The sequence below is a fragment of the Eubalaena glacialis genome, chromosome 11 (assembly GCF_028564815.1).
Source record: "Eubalaena glacialis isolate mEubGla1 chromosome 11, mEubGla1.1.hap2.+ XY, whole genome shotgun sequence".
NCBI lineage: Eukaryota > Metazoa > Chordata > Mammalia > Artiodactyla > Balaenidae > Eubalaena > Eubalaena glacialis.
In genome coordinates this window covers 31,498,222-31,517,704 of record NC_083726.1, presented here as the reverse complement: position 1 = coordinate 31,517,704, position 19,483 = coordinate 31,498,222, and the positions used below count along the sequence as shown (strand labels likewise).

General features: G+C 37.2%; 1 non-coding gene across 1 annotated transcript; it reads right to left on the bottom strand.

Annotated features, from left to right (window-relative positions):
* Nucleotides 1-18,548: 18,548 nt before the first annotated feature.
* Nucleotides 18,549-18,655, bottom strand: LOC133101867 (U6 spliceosomal RNA). The gene has a single exon (XR_009702754.1). It is a non-coding gene; the product is annotated as a U6 spliceosomal RNA (small nuclear RNA).
* Between the last annotated feature and the right edge of the window lie 828 nt (nt 18,656-19,483).

Sequence of the window (19,483 nt, the reverse complement as noted above, 5' to 3'; positions counted from 1 at the left end):
AGGAAGGAAGGGAGAGAGGGAGGGAGGGAGGGAGGGAGGGAGGGAGGGAGGGAGGAAAGGAAGGAAGGAAGGAAGGAAGGAAGGAAGGAAGGAAGGAAGGAAGAAAGGAAGGAAGGAAGGAAGGAAGGAAGGAAGGAAGGAAGGAAGGAAGGAAGGAAGGAAGAAAGAAAGAAAGAAAGAAAGAAAGAAAGAAAGAAAGAAAGAAAGAAAGAAAGAAAGAAAGAAAGAAAGAAAGAAAGAAAAAGAGGGAAGTTTTCAAAAACTGGCCAAAAGAGCCGACAATGACAAGAAATCAGAGCAATGGTTATTTTGAGGGATAATTTAATGACTTACTAATGGGGCATGATGGAAGTTTCTGGCTTATTGGGAAAGCAGTTTATCTTAAACTGGATGCAGTTTATCTGGGTGTGTTTACTTTCTAAAAATTCATGGACCTTAAGATCTGTACATATTACTGTATGTAAATGATACCTTGATTTCTTTTAAATCCATATTATCTGGGATTCTGGTTTCTCTACTTCAGGAAAATGCTCTTTATATCCTTTTCTTACAGATCCTTTGGCTCTTTACCAAGCTTTGTTTCTCTCCTGAATAATTCCTAAATTCTCCCTAAATTGTACAGCTTAGAATATGACCTATCATCTGAACGATCTGACTAGCACTGACTCTAACACAAATCATTATATAATATCAACAGACTTCCCTAGTCAAGCTTGGAATGGTGGTTGGCGGCAAAAAGTAAAAATTATACATGAATGAGCTAATAATTTTTAAATGGAGATAAGATGGAGAAAGAAATCATCACAGCTGTATTACATTTAACAAGTATGGGAGGGACAACAGTAATAACTGTAGATTGAGTCTGACTGTCTTCTGGCTCAAAGTAATTGGCTAAAACTTCCTGAATTATGTTTCCCTAAAGAAAGGTTGAAAGGATAATGGTTGACAGGTAAAAGTGAAGATGCTAATATGATCGCGATTGCTAACATTAATTAGCTCCAGATCCCTGTGTTTAACCACTATCATCCTGTCTCCGTGTTATACACCATTTTAGTGTGATTCTATCCATGCAGGGTTCCACATTTATATTTATATATTCCAGTGTCATTCTTGACCTTTTTCAACAAGACTGCAATGTTGACTTATGCTCAACTTAGTGTCTCTTCTAACCCCAGATCCTTCTCTGACAGAAAGTTACTTTTCCACAGCACATAATATAAAAGGTTAGTCACCAGAGTGGAACACAGTGTTGTGTATGAGTGAAATTAATTTGTAATTTATTTTTCTGACAGTTGAATGTACATTACTATTATTCACATTTGGATTTCTGGCTGAGATTGGATTGAGAAGATATAGACCACTTTTTGATTTATATGAAGAACCATGAGGACATAATGGGCCCTGCTGGGACCAACACATTCTCCAATAGTATCATGAGGTTTATACTGTGAAAGATCCACAAGATATTTTAATTTCTTCCCACTACTGTCACACATCCTAAAAATGTCAGATATATACCAATTAATGCCGATATTAATAGAAGAAAAATATTAGAAAAAGAAAGTCTGCTCTAAATATATATTTGCACAATATATGCTTGTGTATCCAACGCCAAATGAAATTGATTTCTTAAAATTACCGAGAGCTGGTTATATCCATACCACTCCTCTAAGTCACTAACACAGATAATCAAAACATGGTCAAGGGCTTCCCTGGTGGCGCAGTGGTTGAGAATCTGCCTGCCAATGCAGGGGACGCGGGTTCGAGCCCTGATCTGGGAAGATCCCACATGCCACGGAGCAACTAGGTCCGTGAGCCACAATTACTGAGCCTGCGCGTCTGGAGCCTGTGCTCGGCAACGAGAGGTCGCGATAGTGAGAGGCCCGCGCACCGCGATGAAGAGTGGCCCCCACTTGCCACAACTAGAGAAAGCCCTCGCACAGAAACGAAGACCCAACACAGCCATACATACATACATACATACATAAAAAGAATGTAAGCAGACAAGAATAGCATTAAAAAAATAAAAAATTAAAATAAAAAATAAAAAAAAAAACATGGTCAAAATTGCTTTGATGGTAAGAAATTTTTCTTTTCCCAACACTTTCTGGGTCCTCTAGGTTATTAGTTATTATTCTAAACAGTAAAACAAGAATTATCTTACTCATATGTTTCCAAATATGTGACCCATATATAATATTCATTCTGTAAATTAACCCCTTTGGAACTCCATTCTATCTTAACTTTATTTTCCCATTTCCTCATTTTTCACGCCTATTTTAAATCTCTCATTGCATTGCTGGTGCTTATGTAAACCATTTTACATACTTTCCCGGGAAAAGGCAGTTATGCCAGCTGGGGTCCTCTGAGAAGCAGACACCACAGTGTGATTAGACATGCAAAGGTTTGATGGGGGGAATATCAGTGAAGGATAAAGAGGAAGGAGCAGAAGTAGCCAGGGGGAGGCTCCCACTGCCAGATGCAGGTGTGATGCTTCTGAAAGAAAGAGAAGGAAGGAGGTCTGGATAGGAAGAGTCTCAGCCTGCAGGGCAGTTCTATGTAAATATCGGCCAGATGCATGGGGAGATGATGAGCCAAAATTGATGTTAAAAAGGTCCCAGATCCCACTGTCATTTGGTCATTGGCTGGGGATAGCCATCAAAAGAGTGGCCACTGGGATGGATTCTAAGGAAGGGCAGCTGAGGGTCTCCATCAACTACACTTTGCTAGCAGGCTCTCTTGAAGGAGATGTCAATGGCAAATTTCCACAGACATCACAATAGTATACCAATAAATAAATAAACAAGAAAGTATTCACAGGTAAATACATCTCCATCATTTCAAAACTGTCACAGTAATTCTATCCAAAAAAAAAAATCTTTCTTAAAACGTAACATTCTGACGCTTTCAGTTTATGACAGATTAGAATCACACATCAAGATTTATAGTGGCTGAACCATGTTTAAGCGCACCTCCTTAGCAATAAACCAAAATCTATAGGTTGTGGAACTGTGCTTTCCTGACACCTGGGATATTGGATTTGCTGCAACACGTAATTGTTCTCAGCTATTTCCACTGTGGTTACTTTTCATTGTGCCACCCGGCAAGATAAAAAGGAAGGGAATCTGAGGTTTTGCTTTCCCTTCTGTTTCCATGGACACGGGTTTATAATTTTATATGAAAGTCAAAATCTGTCACTCTTATGAAGTCTGTTCTTGGAGCTACTTTGCTAACAGCTTCGACTAATACAGTAAAATAATTAGGAATCAGCAAAGAAAGCACACAATGTGAAGGGAAATGAGCCCCTTCTTAAAGATGTACAAGGCAGGGGTGGGGAGATGGCTGTGGAGTGAGCCCACGGTTTAGGAAAGGGATGAAATGAATAGAAGGCAATAAAGTACTAAATGAATGTGGGTGTTTCGGAGCACTGGATGGTATCTCAGCATGCAATGTGGATATAGTTTACTTTTAAACCAGAAACAATAGAATTAATGTTCCTTTTAAACATAACACAACCTAATGGTTAGAACTACATCCGCCTCCTGCTGTCTCTTATACAAATACGTGACTATATCAGCAGCACAGTTTTGAGAATCTTGCTATCGAGACATTTACCATTCAAAAAAAATTCACAATTAACTTTAGCCTAATTGATTTTGGCCCAGTCCACTCTTTTGCAGGTCCCAGATCTGTGGAGCTGTGTCCTATGGCTCTTATCATATAAGGTTTAAAGAGGCCTTACCACGTGTGAAGGACACAGACGGCAATTGATATAAAGAACCTGAGGGATCTTTGTTTTGAAGGAATAGCATATTCAAAAACATACATTTTATTTTCAAATTATAAAGAATTCTTCATTTCTCTGGGAGGATTCATTTCACTAGTACCACGACATTAAAATGATTAAATTTGTGTACTACTCACGTTCCTGAGGTGTTTGGTGTGGAAGTGGGCCGTAGACTTCGGAGCTGCCCATCTGATTAGGTCAAACCCACCGGGATAATCTTATTGAGTAACTCAGAGTCAATTAATGTGGAACCTTCATTCCATTTGCAAAAGCCCTTCACTTTTGCTACATAATGTAACCTATTCACAGGAGTGAAATCCATCATATTCACAGGCAAGGGATCATACAGGGTATGTGCTCCAGGGGAATTTTAGGGGCCATTTTAGAATTCTGCCTGCCACAGGTAAAGACTAAATCTTCACTTGATAGGTAGTGGTAGATTTTTAATATAACTGGATTTAATTATTAGTCCAAATTCTATGCCAGATGAATATCATTACACATTTTTAGCTAGATTTAGGAGCTCCCATACATATAGACTTTGATTAAAGGTAGACATGGTAACTGGAAATTTTATTACCATCTTAGTAACAGTATTTTTTTCCTCTATCATCCCAATCCTGAGACAGTGTGCTCGTGTGTGTGTGCAATATTGGGGGGTGAGAGTTAAGGGGTGCATTTTGTCTAAGTAGGAAGGTTACTATTTAAAATTAATCAGAAATACGTCATCAACTGCTTGACAGAGGGCAAATGAGGTTCAGAAAATATTTTTAATGAAAGACTCACTTCCAAATTTCTTCTTCAGAGTATGTGTGATCTCATTCTTCCATATGAATATGAATATATATGTCTCCTAAATGCCATATATATGAATAGATAGATAGAGAAATAGAGAAATGGATCATTCAATCTTCTAGGCAAATTTGAACACTGTTTGAGGAATGTCTTCATTTTAAGTTAGACACTTAATACCCTTTAGGCCAGAATTACCTCTCCATGAGGAATCTCACTGTAACAATTTTTTCTGACATAAAATTTGCTGACGTAGGCAATGAAATTTTCTATTAAAATAACCGACATATTTTACAACAACCTTTCAAATATCACATTTGAAAGCTTATCAAGAATTATTTTCAAGATCCATCGTGTGACAGACACTGTTCTAGGCTCTGGAAAATAGCCAGATGCCTATTTTCTAAAGACGATAGAGTACAAGCAAGTAAGAAAACAAATGGACAGGATAGTTGCAGATAATGATATATGCTATGAAGAAAATGAAACAAGCTGATTGAATGGGATTGAAGTAGGGGCAGCAGAGATGAGGGGAGGTTAATTTAGACTGTGAGATATGTTCTCATTGAGGAATTTACGTTGTAACCTGGACAACAAAAATGAGGCCAGCCAAGAGAAAAGCTGAAGACAAGAGCTTCTAGGTAAAGGGACCAACACGTGCAAACATTTATGGCAGAAACAATCTTGTTGTGTTCAAGGAATAAAAAGAAATCAGGCAGTGATGGAGTCCAGTGAAGAAGGGGAGAGGGAAAGTGGAGGTCAAATCATGGAGGTTAGGTAATTTATTATTTTTTTAATATAAATTTATGTATTTATTTATTTTATTTTTGGTTGCATTGGGTCTTCGTTGCTGCACTCGGGATTTCTACAGTTGCAACGAGCGTGGGCTAGTTGCGGTGCATGGGCTTCCCATTGTGGTGGCTTCTCTTGCTGCGGAGCACAGGCTCTAGGCACGTGGGCTTCAGTAGTTGTGGCGCATGGGCTTAGTTGCTCCACAGCATGTGGGATCTTCCCATACCAGGGATCAAACCCGTGTCCCCTGCATTGGCAGGTGGATTCTTAACCACTGCGCCACCAGGGAAGTCCCAGTAATTTCTTATAAGTCACGTGATGATTCAGTTTTTGTTTCTAGGTGCAATTGATAACCATTGTAGGATTGATTTGTTTAAAAAAAAAAATCACTCTGGCTGCTGTATCATGAGTGGTATTTGATAGAGCCTCATCTATATCCATTGTTTATAACTGGAAACAAAAATGTATTACTAGTCCAAAGAAAAAAATCAGTCAATTATTTTCACTTTTAGTATTTATTTTTGTTTTTAATGTATCAGTTAACAGGATACCTTTCTACTTGGCATAAATCTTGTCCTTAGTTATTTCTGATAAAAACCTTAAAGGGAACTTTCAAAGAAATGTTATAAACATTTATTTCTCCACTGGCTGTTATTTTAAAGAATCCAAAGGAAACGTGAAGCCCAAACTTGTCCCTTTATAAATTTGCTCTTCTTCTTCCATTAATTTGCTATGATTTGTTATTTTAGAGTTGCTAAGGAATATAAATATGATGATATTATAGTCTTCCCTTTCTAAGCAGAAAAACCAACATTAGTACACCTACTTTGGAATGAAAAAGGATAAAATGGTTTAACGATACAGGAAAACCAAATTTGACAGGATGCTTTTCTTTTTAATAGCCTATTTTCAACACTTGTCTTATAACTAGTTTTTCCGGCTGTATTTTGGTATGTGTGAGCATGTCCAGTCCATCTCTGCAACAAACCCCTAACATTTTGTTCACTTTAGGTAGCTAGAGTTTTAGATATCCAAGCAACTTACTTTGCAGTGCTAAAAACAAAACAAACAAACAAAAACAGGAATATGCATAAATTTCAAAAGATTCACTCCTTCAAACAGTATAGAGAGTGGAGCACAAAAAATCTAAAATCAAAAGTCAGGAACACAGAGACATTCTGATTCCAGTAATAGCAGACTACGTAATGAGGGCAAGTTCTATGGTATAAATACTTCTACTTGAAAGCATAGCAGAGTCAACAAAGCATTGAAAAAGGACAAAGATCCAGGAAAAGGCAGAAACCCAGAAAGAAAACTTTAGCATTTGGGGTCACTTTTCCCCTGGAGACTTGTGCCAATTCTAGATAAAGTGGCTGAGAAACTGAGCTGGAGTACTTTCGACAGTCTGCCAGAGCTGTAGGAACAAAGTTTGGGGCCAGGGTCCACCAAGAAGAAGAGTTCACGTGAACACTCTTTGCTCTCTGTTGAGACCCTGAAAGACACATCTTAAGGATGAAGCCAGAATAGACAGGCTTTTAAAGGATTGCAGGACACCTTTACATCATCTCCGGAAACTTACCATAACGCAAACACAGTCAGAAGCATGGCAGAGCAAATGTTAATTCTCTCTAGAGAAAGGTAAGATTATCCTAGACCTCAGATTATTTCTAAAAACAGTTGTGCACAATGTCCTAAATACAACAAAAAATAACCAGGCACAAGAGAAATAAAATCACATAAATGGAAACAGCAGAATAAATAGACAATAGAAATCAAGCAACAGTTACTTCAAGGTATTAGACTTATCAGATGAAGACTTTAAAATATAATATTTACTATTTTACGATGTTGATGGAGATAAAAGACAAGACTGAGAAATTTGGCAGAGAATTGGAAACTAGTAACAAAGAGCCACATAGAAGCTCTATAAACTTCATTGAAAAGCACAATTGAACTTAAGGATGCAGTGGATGAGTTTAACAACAAATTAGATGACGCAAAGAGGAAATTTGTGAAACGAGGGTTAGATCAAAAGAAATATTCAGAGTAAAATGAGACATAAAAGGATGGAAAGACACTTAGCTGATGCAGTGAGAAACTCTAACATATAATACGATTCATGAAGAAGATAAAGACCAGTTGGGACAGAAGCAATATTTAAAGGGTAATGACTGAAAACACCAAGCCAAGGATTCAAGAATTCCTCTTTAATGATGCGATATAAAAGCTTTCCATCTGAGACAAGTCACAAGACAAGGATGCCTCCTATCACCACTTTTATTCAACATTGAATTAAATATACTTGCCAATAAAATAAGGCAATAAAAATTAATGGAAGCTTTAAGAATAAAAAGGAAAAAATATAGCTGTCATTATTCTGAGACAATATGATTATATGAATAGGAAATCCAAAAGAATGTATAGTTAAATTATTAAAATTAATACATAAGGTTGGAATAGTTGCTGAATATAAAGTTAAAACATAAAAGTTAATTGCATTTCTACAGACTAACAACAAATAGTTAAAATTAAAAATTTTTTTAATTTAATTTTAACCCTGAAAATAGTGATTCATTCAAAACAATTCCTTAATAAATATTCTTAACAAGCAAATAGAAAATACAAATAAATAAGAAAGTAAGTGCATCTGATAAAAGGGCAAAATATGTCTTAATCTCTAAAGTTCACCATCTTCTCCACCATTTATGTACTCCAAGCTGAGCCACAACAACTACAGGTATTGGCTGAGGATCTTGTGCTGATTCGGATTGTATCAGGCACTTGGAGGATGGAGAAATGGTCAAAGTTGATCCTTCTTTGCCTTCTTTTCAGTCTGTGTCTGATAAGTCTAATACTTTGAAGTAACTGTTGCTTGATTTCTATTGTCTATTTTTTCTGCTGTTTCCAATTTATGTGATTTTATTTCTCTAGTCCCTCATTATAGCTTATAGTCTATTTGTAGAGATAAGGCTACTGCAGATGCAATCAGCTACAAAAGAGTGTAACTCTTATTTATTCATTTGGGCATTTCCTCACTTAACAAAAGAATATTGACTTCCTGCTGGGAATCAAGCATTTTTTCTGAGACATTAAGAAATATGAAGAGGAATAAGACAAAATCTTTAACATTAGACCAGACGAGTCTGAAGGAGAGAGACAGGAAACAAGGTCTGAGGACACAGGGAATGTTTTGTGGAGGACCCAGGAACTAAGCTAAGCTTGCAATGGTGGAGAGAATTTGGATAGAGTCAAGATTTTAAAAAATGGCAATGGACATGGGGTGGTCATGCATTCAGTCTCACTAAACCAGAAGTTCAAATGGAAATTGGGAGAAATATGGATGGATTCTTTAATTTAAAAGCCTAGCAGAAGAATCTAGAATTCAGGCAGGTCAGCAATGGGGATGAACTGTGGGCTTTTTACACATGGGAAATGTCAAGGCACACCCATAATTACCTTTACTCTCCATTTCCTAGAGTTGACAAGTATTCACTGTGGATCTATTTTAGGTAGATGAGCATGGTGGTTAGAAGCATTGATTTCAGAGCCAGACTGGCCAGTTTTGAACCTGCCTCTGCCACTCACTAACCATAGGTGACCTAGACACTTTCCTCGTATGGAAAGTGGGATACTAATAGTATTGCCTCACAGATCTTTTATAAAAGTTAAATGAATTAATCCACATTATGACTAGCCCAATGCCTGGCACAAAATAAACACTATATAATGTAGCTATAATAATTATTATTGTCTGCTTTACGTCCAGTGTTACCCTAAACACTGTGATAGATGTATTTTTTTAAGTCTCTCCCCTCAAAGACCTTATAATTTACTTGAGGTTCTGGTGGGGGAAGTTGCCACTGAAATGTATGGGGAAGGATACTTAATACCATGAGGAAATGTTCAAATACATTGTGAAAAGAAAAAGAAAACAGTAAATAAAGGAAACTATAATACAGAACCGAAAGGATAATCCCAAATATCTTTTTTGATAGTACAGACAGGATTCTTAAAATTCTAGAAAATACTAGCTACTATCTCTGGGTACTGGGATGATGAGTGATTTTAAGAAACATTGTTGGATTATCAACTTGAAGAAGAGGCAATGGGTGTAATGGAGTTCACAGGCTTTAGGACCATAAAGAAGCAGGTAGATGTCTCAGCTAAACCTCTTGCCTGTGCAAGCTTGAAAAAGTTTTGTTCTTTTTGTCTCTTTGTTTTTAACATTCTCAGCCTCTGTTTCTTCATCTACAAAACGGGAGAGTGCCTGGCACCTTGTAGATGATTTACACACTGTGGTTATTTCTGTGGGGTAAACTAACTTCCTCATAGCATTCATTCACAGCTTTCATCGCCAGCCACACAAAGCCATCATAAGCCCAAGTTCATACCATTGACCACTCAGTGTAACCAGTGCTACAATGTGATCACATTGGTCTCAGACATTTTTTAAATATCCAGTGATGTCCAAGGCAACAGAAGTATGTATTTATTTCTGCATTCATCTGGCAAGAATTCATGTTGAATACCTGAACTTGCAGTACTAGGTGCCAGGTGATAGACTTTGTAGATATCTTGCTTGTCACAAAGTATGAAATTAAAATTCATTTTCAGGACTTCCCTAGTGGCGCAGTGGTTAAGAATCCACCTGCCATTGCAGGGGACACGGGTTCAAGCCCTGGTCCAGGAAGATCCCACATGCCACGGAGCAACTAAGCCTGTGTGCCACCACTACTGAGCCTGAGCTCTAGAGCCCATGAGCCACAACTACTGAGCCCATGCGCCACAACTACTGAAGCCCGCGCACCTAGAGCCTGTGCTCTGCAACAAGAGAGGCCACCGCAATGAGAAGCCCGCTCACCGCAACGAAGAGTGGCCCCTGCTCGCCACAACTAGAGAAAGCCCACGCACAGCAACAAAGACCCAACACAGCCAAAAAATAAATAAATAAAATTTTTTTTAATAAAATAAATTTTTAAAAATTATTTATTCATTCATTCAATGACTATTAATGAATTGTATTTACTATGTAAGCAATGAGTATGAAATTAGTTTATCCCCAATCCATTTCTTCTAGCCTCTTACAGAAACTACATTTGGTTCTGCCTTGGTTTCAAAAAGAGGCCTAAAATTATATTTACCTTTGACTATAAATAGCATTGGACTAAGCACAAGACAAATAAATTCCGACCGATCAAATCCTAGCAGCTCCTATATGACATTTCAATCCTTTCATGCTGTTTTTGAGCTATTTAGGTTGAGATATTTCAGGTTTACTTATTTTAAAAGCAAAGATCAGATGCTGTCTCATATTTTGTCACAGTTTCAGGCAACACTGGAAGTTTAAAAGTTTTCATTTAGTCCGAAAGGCTCTTACTTAATAAATAGTCAATGCCAGATAACCAGAACTTGAAGTAAAAAATAAAGACATACAGAGTCTTTTTTCCTTCACAGTAGTTTTTCAGACAATATCTATTTCTGAAACCCATACAGAAATAGAAAGATTCAAGAAATGTTCCTCTTATGAAAAGTGTGCCACCAATCCATAAAGGTATTGTTCACAGAGTTGTTATAGCAAAAAGTTTAAAACAATCTAAATATACAAAATAGAAAACCAGTTAAATAAACTATTATATTTTCAAAAACTGGAATATGCAGCCATTGAAATATTGTAGACAAATATCCAATGACATGGAAAATTCTACAAAATAAATTGTTAAATAAAAATCAGATTACAAAATAATATTTATAGGATGTTTCAACCCCACCATTTTGACCCAGCTGTTTTTGTCTCTGAAGAAATTTTGACCCTGAGGATGTGTATAGTACAAACATTTTGATCAGATTAGGCCAATATTGCTAAAATTTTCATCAAGAAATTAGGTCCCAGAGCAAATACCACTAAGCCAAATTATTCCTTGATCAAAATAGTACTGCAACTATTTTTCAATATTTTTTCAATTTTCTTCTTTATTTAACTGAGATTATTTCATTGACATTAGTTGTTTTCCATCTAAATTGTAAATTATAATACTTATAAAATCATAATTTCATTCATCAATGAGGTTTTTGTCATATCAATTTTTATTGATTTCTTTCAATCTTTGTGGGTTTTCTCTTGTAGCCATTATATCTACCAAGTTCAGTATTCCTGGGTGAGAATTTGCAGATCTAAATATTGTTAAGAAAATCTTATTCTTCCATTAATTTTCAGTCAATAACAAATTTTACCATGTGTAATTTAAGATGTTGTCAGTTTTATTCTATGGAGATTATTTGTACCAGTAATATTTAATGCAAATATCATTATTCCTCAATTAACCCATATGAAAATTATAAGCAACTTAATAGAGAAAAGGAAAGGGAAAGAGGTCAAGGAAGAGAAAGAAGATGGGTGAATGGAAGAGAGAGAATAGGTGAATGGGAAAGGCAAGAGAGAATAAAGGACGACAAAAAGAAACATGCAAAGAAAGAGACAGGTCAACACATAGGAATAATCAAAGCTGTGGGATCAAAATGGTGAGATAGGATATTACTAAAATATAATAATGCTATCTCTTCAAGCTTAATCATGCCAATGCTTTCCCTTGACAAGATAAATTCCTGAAAAACTCCTCCAGAACATTCTTGTATTTCTTACTTTCGATCTCCCTACATATTGATCTGCATCAGAGAAAGGATGAATTCACCACCTCAACGAAGGATCTTTTTACATGACCATATAGCAACCAGTTAAAGTAGGTAACATTTTATTAATATTTTATTTGTTCTACATGCTAAGAAGTTAGCCTAAGGTTGTTCATCAACATGACTGGGTATTTGGACATCAGCCTGTTTGGGGTACACAGAGGTTCTGCTGGATATCCAAAACCCCATCTCTCAATATCAAATATAGTGATCTCCATGGTATCAAAGATAAGGCTAAGATCAAGGTAATGAATAAATCAAATGCTGGGTCTTGGTCTGCAACTAAGGGTCAAGGACATGGAAGTGAATGAAGGAGGAAGGAGGAAGAGCACAACAAGGTAGACAGAACAAGGGTGGCATCCCCCAACTGATGTATTTACTTCCCAGGGCCACTCTTAGAGCCAAGAGAGGTCTTCATTTCTGCCCTTTTTCATCCCCAGCTCCCATGGAATTAGCTTTACTGCCCCCAGATTATAACTTAGACCAATAGTGTTCAAACCTCTCACACATTTTTTGAAGGTACACACTCCAAAAATATTATGCAAAAGCCTAACTTTTTAAATCAGGAAAATTTTCTATTCTGGAGCTAGAACAGGCAAGGAAAGGAACAGGGTTGGAGGAGTGGTAAATCTCACACACTTAGGTACTTTGCTCCTCCCCACTCCAAACATTCCACAGTGACCTCAGAAGGAGCCCCAAAGAACCCAGTTTGAACCCCACTGGCTTAGACTATGAGCTGTATTCTAGAATCTCTGAAGGTAAATTTTACAGGTAAGCTTGCAAGTGTAAAGATGCCACATCTTTGGCAGAGCTTTGTAAGTTGAACCAACTTATTACTCTTCAAGGTTTATTGTATTGTCTTTGTTTTCTAGTTAAAAATTTAATTTTAAACATCTCTTAGAAGTTCACCATTGATTTTAACTTACATTATTAAAAATAATAATGATGATAGCTAACAATGATGTAGCACCTTCTTCTTTCCTGACAATGTTTTAAGTGCTTATGTGTATTAATATATTGAATCCTCTCAACTCTGAGAGGTCAATACTATTATCTCCTACCTAGAGATGAAGAAACCAAGACACAGAGAAGTCACCAACTTGTCTGAGGTCATATACCTTGTTAGTGAAGTGGAAATGTATTTAAATCAAAATCTGATGCATGTTTCATTTGAAAGAGTAAGAAATTATACATGAATCCAATTACGGAAAAGTTTCTTCAGTGATTACCAAATCAAATGGCATCTTCTTAATAGTCCATCTCAGGCAATTTCCATAGAGTCATGGAAGTTAATTCTCCAGGCTTTAGTCATAGAAGGTCATGAAAATTTGATCTGAGTGATTCAAGAGCTTTGTAGGAGTCTTTGAGTCTTGGTAAATTCATTTCTGATATGAGTAATCTATGACAATAATACTTGCCTAACAAAGTCTTCTTATACAATCCACTGATAAGATAAAATCTATCCCAAAATATAATTTCCAAATTTTTTGCTAAGAGTCGAAGGGGGAACTAAAGTAAAATATACTGTCGTCATCAGGGGCATAACATAAACCAGTAAAAATAAAATGAGAAGATATTATGACTAGATTAAAAAATACTAAGAAGTGCTGTGAAAGATTGGTAGTGTGGGTGGAAATTGTCAATGGAAGATGAGATTTCATGTGGATTTTGAAGAACCTCTAGAATTTCACTAATTTCTTTAATAATAAATAAATATGTATTGAGTGCTTAACAACAATAAAAGCTTTAACCTTGATTTTGAAGAACTACTACAAGGTCATTAATTCATTAAAAAGTCAACAACCATTTATTGACTACCTAACAGTATTAATAACCAACACTGTCCTCAGTAACACAGAAATAAACAGAACTGAAAGTTTTCTGCTCTCTTGGAGTATATTCTAATGGAAGGAGGCAGATGATAAACAAATGAATGAATAAGAAAAATTACTGGATAGTGATAAGGAGTATGCAAAGATAGTGTGATATGATAGCCAGAGTCTGGGTGGCTACTTTAGATTAAGTACTCGGAAAAAAGGCATCTCTAAGGAAGTGATATTTAAGCTGAAACCAGACTGACAAAAAAGGACCAGTGTTCTGAAGACAAGAGAGAAGAACAGGCAGCAGGAATGGATAGTGAGAAGGCACTAAGGTGTGGTCAAATTGGGCTGATTCATAGAAAAGAAATAGGCCCAGTGTGGCTGAAGCATCAGGGTCAATGGAGGAGAGTGATGGGAATTGAGGCTACAGTTGTGGGCCTCCCAGGGCAATGATGAATTAAATATAATGAGAAAAAACTGATAAACAAACAATAACATACTTCCATGGGATAAATGTTATGGTAAAGATAAATATTGGCAGCCTCCTATTAGAGCATAGAGGCACCTGACCAAGACTAGGAAATGTGATATTGACTTTAAGCCCTAAAGGATGAGAAGAGTTGGCCAGACAAAGCAAGACTAAACGGCATTCTAAGGAAAGTTCTAGAATAGCAAATAGTTAATTGCAGCCAGAGCCTAGAGTCTGAGGCAGGAGTGTGGTGAGAGATGAACCTGGACACATAAGAAGGACAAAATGATAGTCATAAAACACCAAACATCATGAAGTTATTTTTTAACTGAGTAGATCAAACAATAAGCGTAATGAATATGGATATAACATATAACAAGTATGTAAATACATTAGAAAGTGGCCTTCAACACTAGTGGCCTAGAGTTCTAAGCAATGAGGACTTCTACCTTATTTCTAGCTCCCCAGAAAAAATAAAAAAAGATACTAGCTCTTTGCCAAGCTCAGTCACAAGATTCAGTCCTTGTCTGGAAAGTTCTTACTTTCTGTTGACTATTGTCAAATGAAAGTCAGTGAACGCCCACTGCGGTAGTTTGTTCACCAAATATTCTGGGGCCCCTCTCTACCGTGTCCCTCCCTGAAGAAGGATTATATATCACTGCTCTGATGGACTCAGAAGTGATCATGTGACTTGCTTTAGCCAATGAAATGTAAACAGAAATGAAATGTGGGTCACACAGAGGCTTTCAGAGCTGGCAAGTGGTTTGCCGTGTTTCTTTTTCCTCTGCTACAACAACCAAGTGTTCCAGGTAGAGGCTGCTCCATCAGATGACAGGAAGTGGAGCAACAGCCAATATGGAAAGGACATGGTGTAGAAGATACAATAAATCCGCCTATAAATCACTGAGGTTGGGGGGTAGGGGACTTATTCGTTAATGCAACATAAACTAGCCTATCCTGACTAGTAAATTCACAAACACAGACTTCCAGGGCAGAAGGGATGAGGCAGGAGATGCTGAGTAACACCAAATAACCTGCAACCCTTTGGTCAGGTTACCCCACTCAGGGATTTCCCCCACAGATTTCACACCAGAACCATGAAAATGAAGTATATTTAATTTTACATTTTCACTCTCTCCCTGCTCGTGACCAAACAATTCAGTACTAATGACTAACTACTCTAACCAAAAAAAAAGTGTGACAGGGGATGTAGGCAGCCTGTCTGTGCTCCGTTTTCACAGCCCACAGCTATAAATAATACCATTAGGAAAGCACACATTGCCTTAGATGGAAGGCACAAAGAAAAGCACTTTCTCTGATAGTTTAGCAACACATTCAGATTTCATGTCTCAAGGTAAAAATAGGCCTAACAAATGAATTAAATTTGGAAGCTGAGCTGAAGTGAAGAGCACTGGCATTATGAAACACGCCATAGGAGGAAAGAAAGACTTATAAGGTGCTGTTTTCTCTCTGCTGGTGAGCAGGATAGAAGGGTGAAAAAAGGATTTTCCTGAGAAATAAAAATAATCATCAAGGGTTTGAAGTTAAAAATATCACCCTTATTACATTGGTAACTGAAAGGAACTCTGCAAACCGTGCAGGTTTCAGCAAAGAATAAAATAAATCTAGACAGATAGGATATTCTTCTGAGTACTTTCAGTATTAAGAAAAAAAGGGGGGAAAGATCCAAAGAAAATGGTTGTCAAAGAATGTTTAAAAAATACGTAAACTTCCAGTTCAATAACTCATACGTTTTGATTGTTTAGTTTAGTTTATTTTTTGGTTTTGGTTTGTTTCAATAAAACCCACCCATTTCTATTATGCAATTTTCAGTTCTATATTTAATGTTTCTGGTACTTGAGCAAAAGAAGTGTTAGGAGATACTATATGTTCCAAAAGACAAGAAAAAGTCATCAATCATTAACCTTTCTTAACGCTGCAGTCTAAGGCAAGTACATCGCTTATCCTATACCACATGCAAACAAAAAATACTAAATTGTCTTCTATGTCAAAATATGCTCTATTTATCTGCAAGCATAAATATATCTAACATTCGATATATTCATGAGGGTAAGAATCATTTCTTGCTCTCCTTTGTATCTCTCTCAGGGCCTACTAAGTGCAGTGGCTAAAACCCGATAAGTGCTTAATACATATTTTTAATTGAATAGAGTGACTTTTCTCCATCAGCCCCTCTTTGCTTTAAGTGGCCTACCACGTATGAACTATACACTATGTTGATGGAAAATTAGTGTAACTTTTATGCCAGCAAAGCATCAGCAGACAATAACACCACCATCTGACTCTATGTCTAAATCTGTATTCCCCAAACTGCACGACTGGCATCATAAAAGTGAGTTAGGATAACTCAATTTAATCATTTCACTGAACAGCTGGAGAACTGCCTGAATATGCCAGCAGTCCTGTGGCCATTGTGATTTGGCCAGATCTCAGTTCCCAAAACACTAAACACAGGTGAGGCCTTTCCAAGAGACCCAAATGGCTTGGGGACACAGCTGAGATGACTCACAGCCATGATCACGAGAAAGCAGAGGGCTCATGTGTTCGTTGTAGAAACAGGCTTGGAACAGCTTATTCCTGGATATCTGGACAATTCTTGTGGTCAGCCCCTTCAAGCGTAGGAGATCTAAGTAATCAGTCATCCCAAGCAGTCAACAATGATTGTGCAAATCCTCAACCTTCATAACAAGGGCTTCTTGATTAATCTGTGAATAGTTCTGTTCTGCTGCTTTAAGGCCAGCTAGTGTGTTGGAACAAAGCACAGTGGAACTGTTGGAACTGAAGTGTCAATGGTAAAGAACTTACTGATAATGCCTTCTTCTAGCTGGCTGTGAAGTGTCTCAGGACCTAAATTAAGACAAAATAAAGCAGACTAGGATTTATAATCTTTGTTTTTTAAACATACCATGAACAGTATAGTTTTATCTGAGGTTTAGTGACTTCAGGGTAATTTATGCAAACACTTAAAGCACAATTGGAAGTTTTGAACTCACATTTCATACTGAACCAATTCAACAAACATTAATGAATGCTTACTATGTGTCGAGTAGTGGGGTTGGGTACCAAAATATAATGATGAACAAATGAATAGGGTGCTATTAAGAGTTCATAGCATTTGTTGAATGTTGCATGAATTTACCTTCCATTGATTCCACAGTCAGGATACCACTTCTCCAATTCCAAAAGACAAGCTCTCCATGAACCAATGAAATTTTCAGGCCAAAAACATTTTGAAATAAAAACACAACTCAGAATTAACCTCAATGAATATGATTGCTTAATCATCTATAGTAATGTCATTGACAATCGGCCATTGTTAATGAGCCTATGCAGAGACCTTGAACCTAGAAGGAAAAGAAAGTCAACTGACTGTAGAATCTGGATATAGATTTATTCATTCATCCATTTATTTATAAATTTGTTTATTCAACATATTTTATTGAGTCCCTAATATGAGTACATCCTGTTCTAGGCATTGAAATACCATAGTGAACAAAAGAGATAAAGCCTTCCTCTCTTCAAGCTTATATTCTAGTGAGAGAGACAGAAAATAAGCAGGCAAGCAAATAAAAATATATAATTTCACTAAGACTAACTGCTCTAAAGATAAAGAAGGATAAGGTAATAGAAACTGATTGATGGGTTTGGAGGTGAAATAGATGGTGAACATCTCAGCAGGCTGTATTTTGGCAGAAAGAGAATACATACATTATAAGAATACATTTAGCTTCCATTATTTTTTTTAACATCTTTATTGGAGTACAATTGCTTTACAATGGTGTGTTAGTTTCTGCTTTATAACAAAGTGAATCAGCTATACATATACATATATCCCCATATCTCCTCCCTCTTGTGTCTCCCTCCCACCCTCCCTATCCCACCCCTCTAGGTGGTCACAAAGCACTGAGCTGATCTCCCTGTGCTATGCGGCTGCTTCCCACTAGCTATCTATTTTACATTTGGTAGTGTATATATGTCAATGCCACTCTCTCACTTCGTCCCAGCTTACCCTTCCCCCTCCCCATGTCCTCAAGTCCATTCTCTACATCTGCGTCTTTATTCCTGTCCTGCCCCTAGGTTCTTCAGGGTCTTTTTTTTTTTTTTAAGATTCCATATATATATGTGTTAGCATACGGTATTTATTTTTCTCTTTCTGACTTACTTCACTCTGTTTGACAGTAAAAATATGGAACACTTCACAAATTTGCGAGTCATCCTTGCGCAGGGGCCAGGCTAATCTTCTCTGTATCGTTCCAATTTTAGTATATGTGCTGCCGAAGCGAGCACTTAGCTTCCATTTTAATTAGCAAAATATCAAGAATATTGCTGAAGCAAGGGGCTGCAGAAAAATAAGAACAGAACCAATAGGTCTTAGCTCAGTCTCCAAGACTCCCCAAAATCCTCAAAATGGTGTCACAGCTGCCTGTGATACAGTTCGTGCAAGGTAAACACTGGTATTTTTTGCAGAGCAAATTCAAGGTGTAGTAAAGTTATAAGCAGCTTCTGAGATGCAAAATAGGATAACGTGCCAAGACAACAGCCTTGCCAGACATATCGTTGCATAGAGAGAAGATTTTCCAGATCACTTTAATACTTCCTTTAGGGTACCAAGAACTTAGATTATAGAGTTCTACCATGGTGTGGAAAGGATGCCTATCCTCTCACAGCTAAGCCATCACTATGGCAGACAGAGGATGTGTCTTAAAGGAAGTGGAAGAAAGTCTGTCCTTTTATGGACATAAGATGGTGAAAAAGAGAGAGAAGAAAAAAGACAAGTAAACACATGCCTTCAAATTTTTTCCATCTTGGCTTCCACCATGAAAGGAGGTAATATGTCACACATGCAGTACCAATGAGAGCCACTACCCCCAATTTAGAATCTGAAATGGGACCACTTAGTAGAGTATCCAATCTAAGGCACAGTCACTCCAAGAAACCTTAGCAGTGTGGTTAGGTAAAGAAGCCTTGATATTTCGCGTTCCCAAGCCACCTGCATTTCCCCATCGCTTGGATTCAAAATGAAATCCAACAGGCCAACCATGGAGCCCACCACAGAAAAGCATAAGGACTCCACAGCTGAAGAGGACCCCAAGAACAGAAGGCCAGATGGAGGAA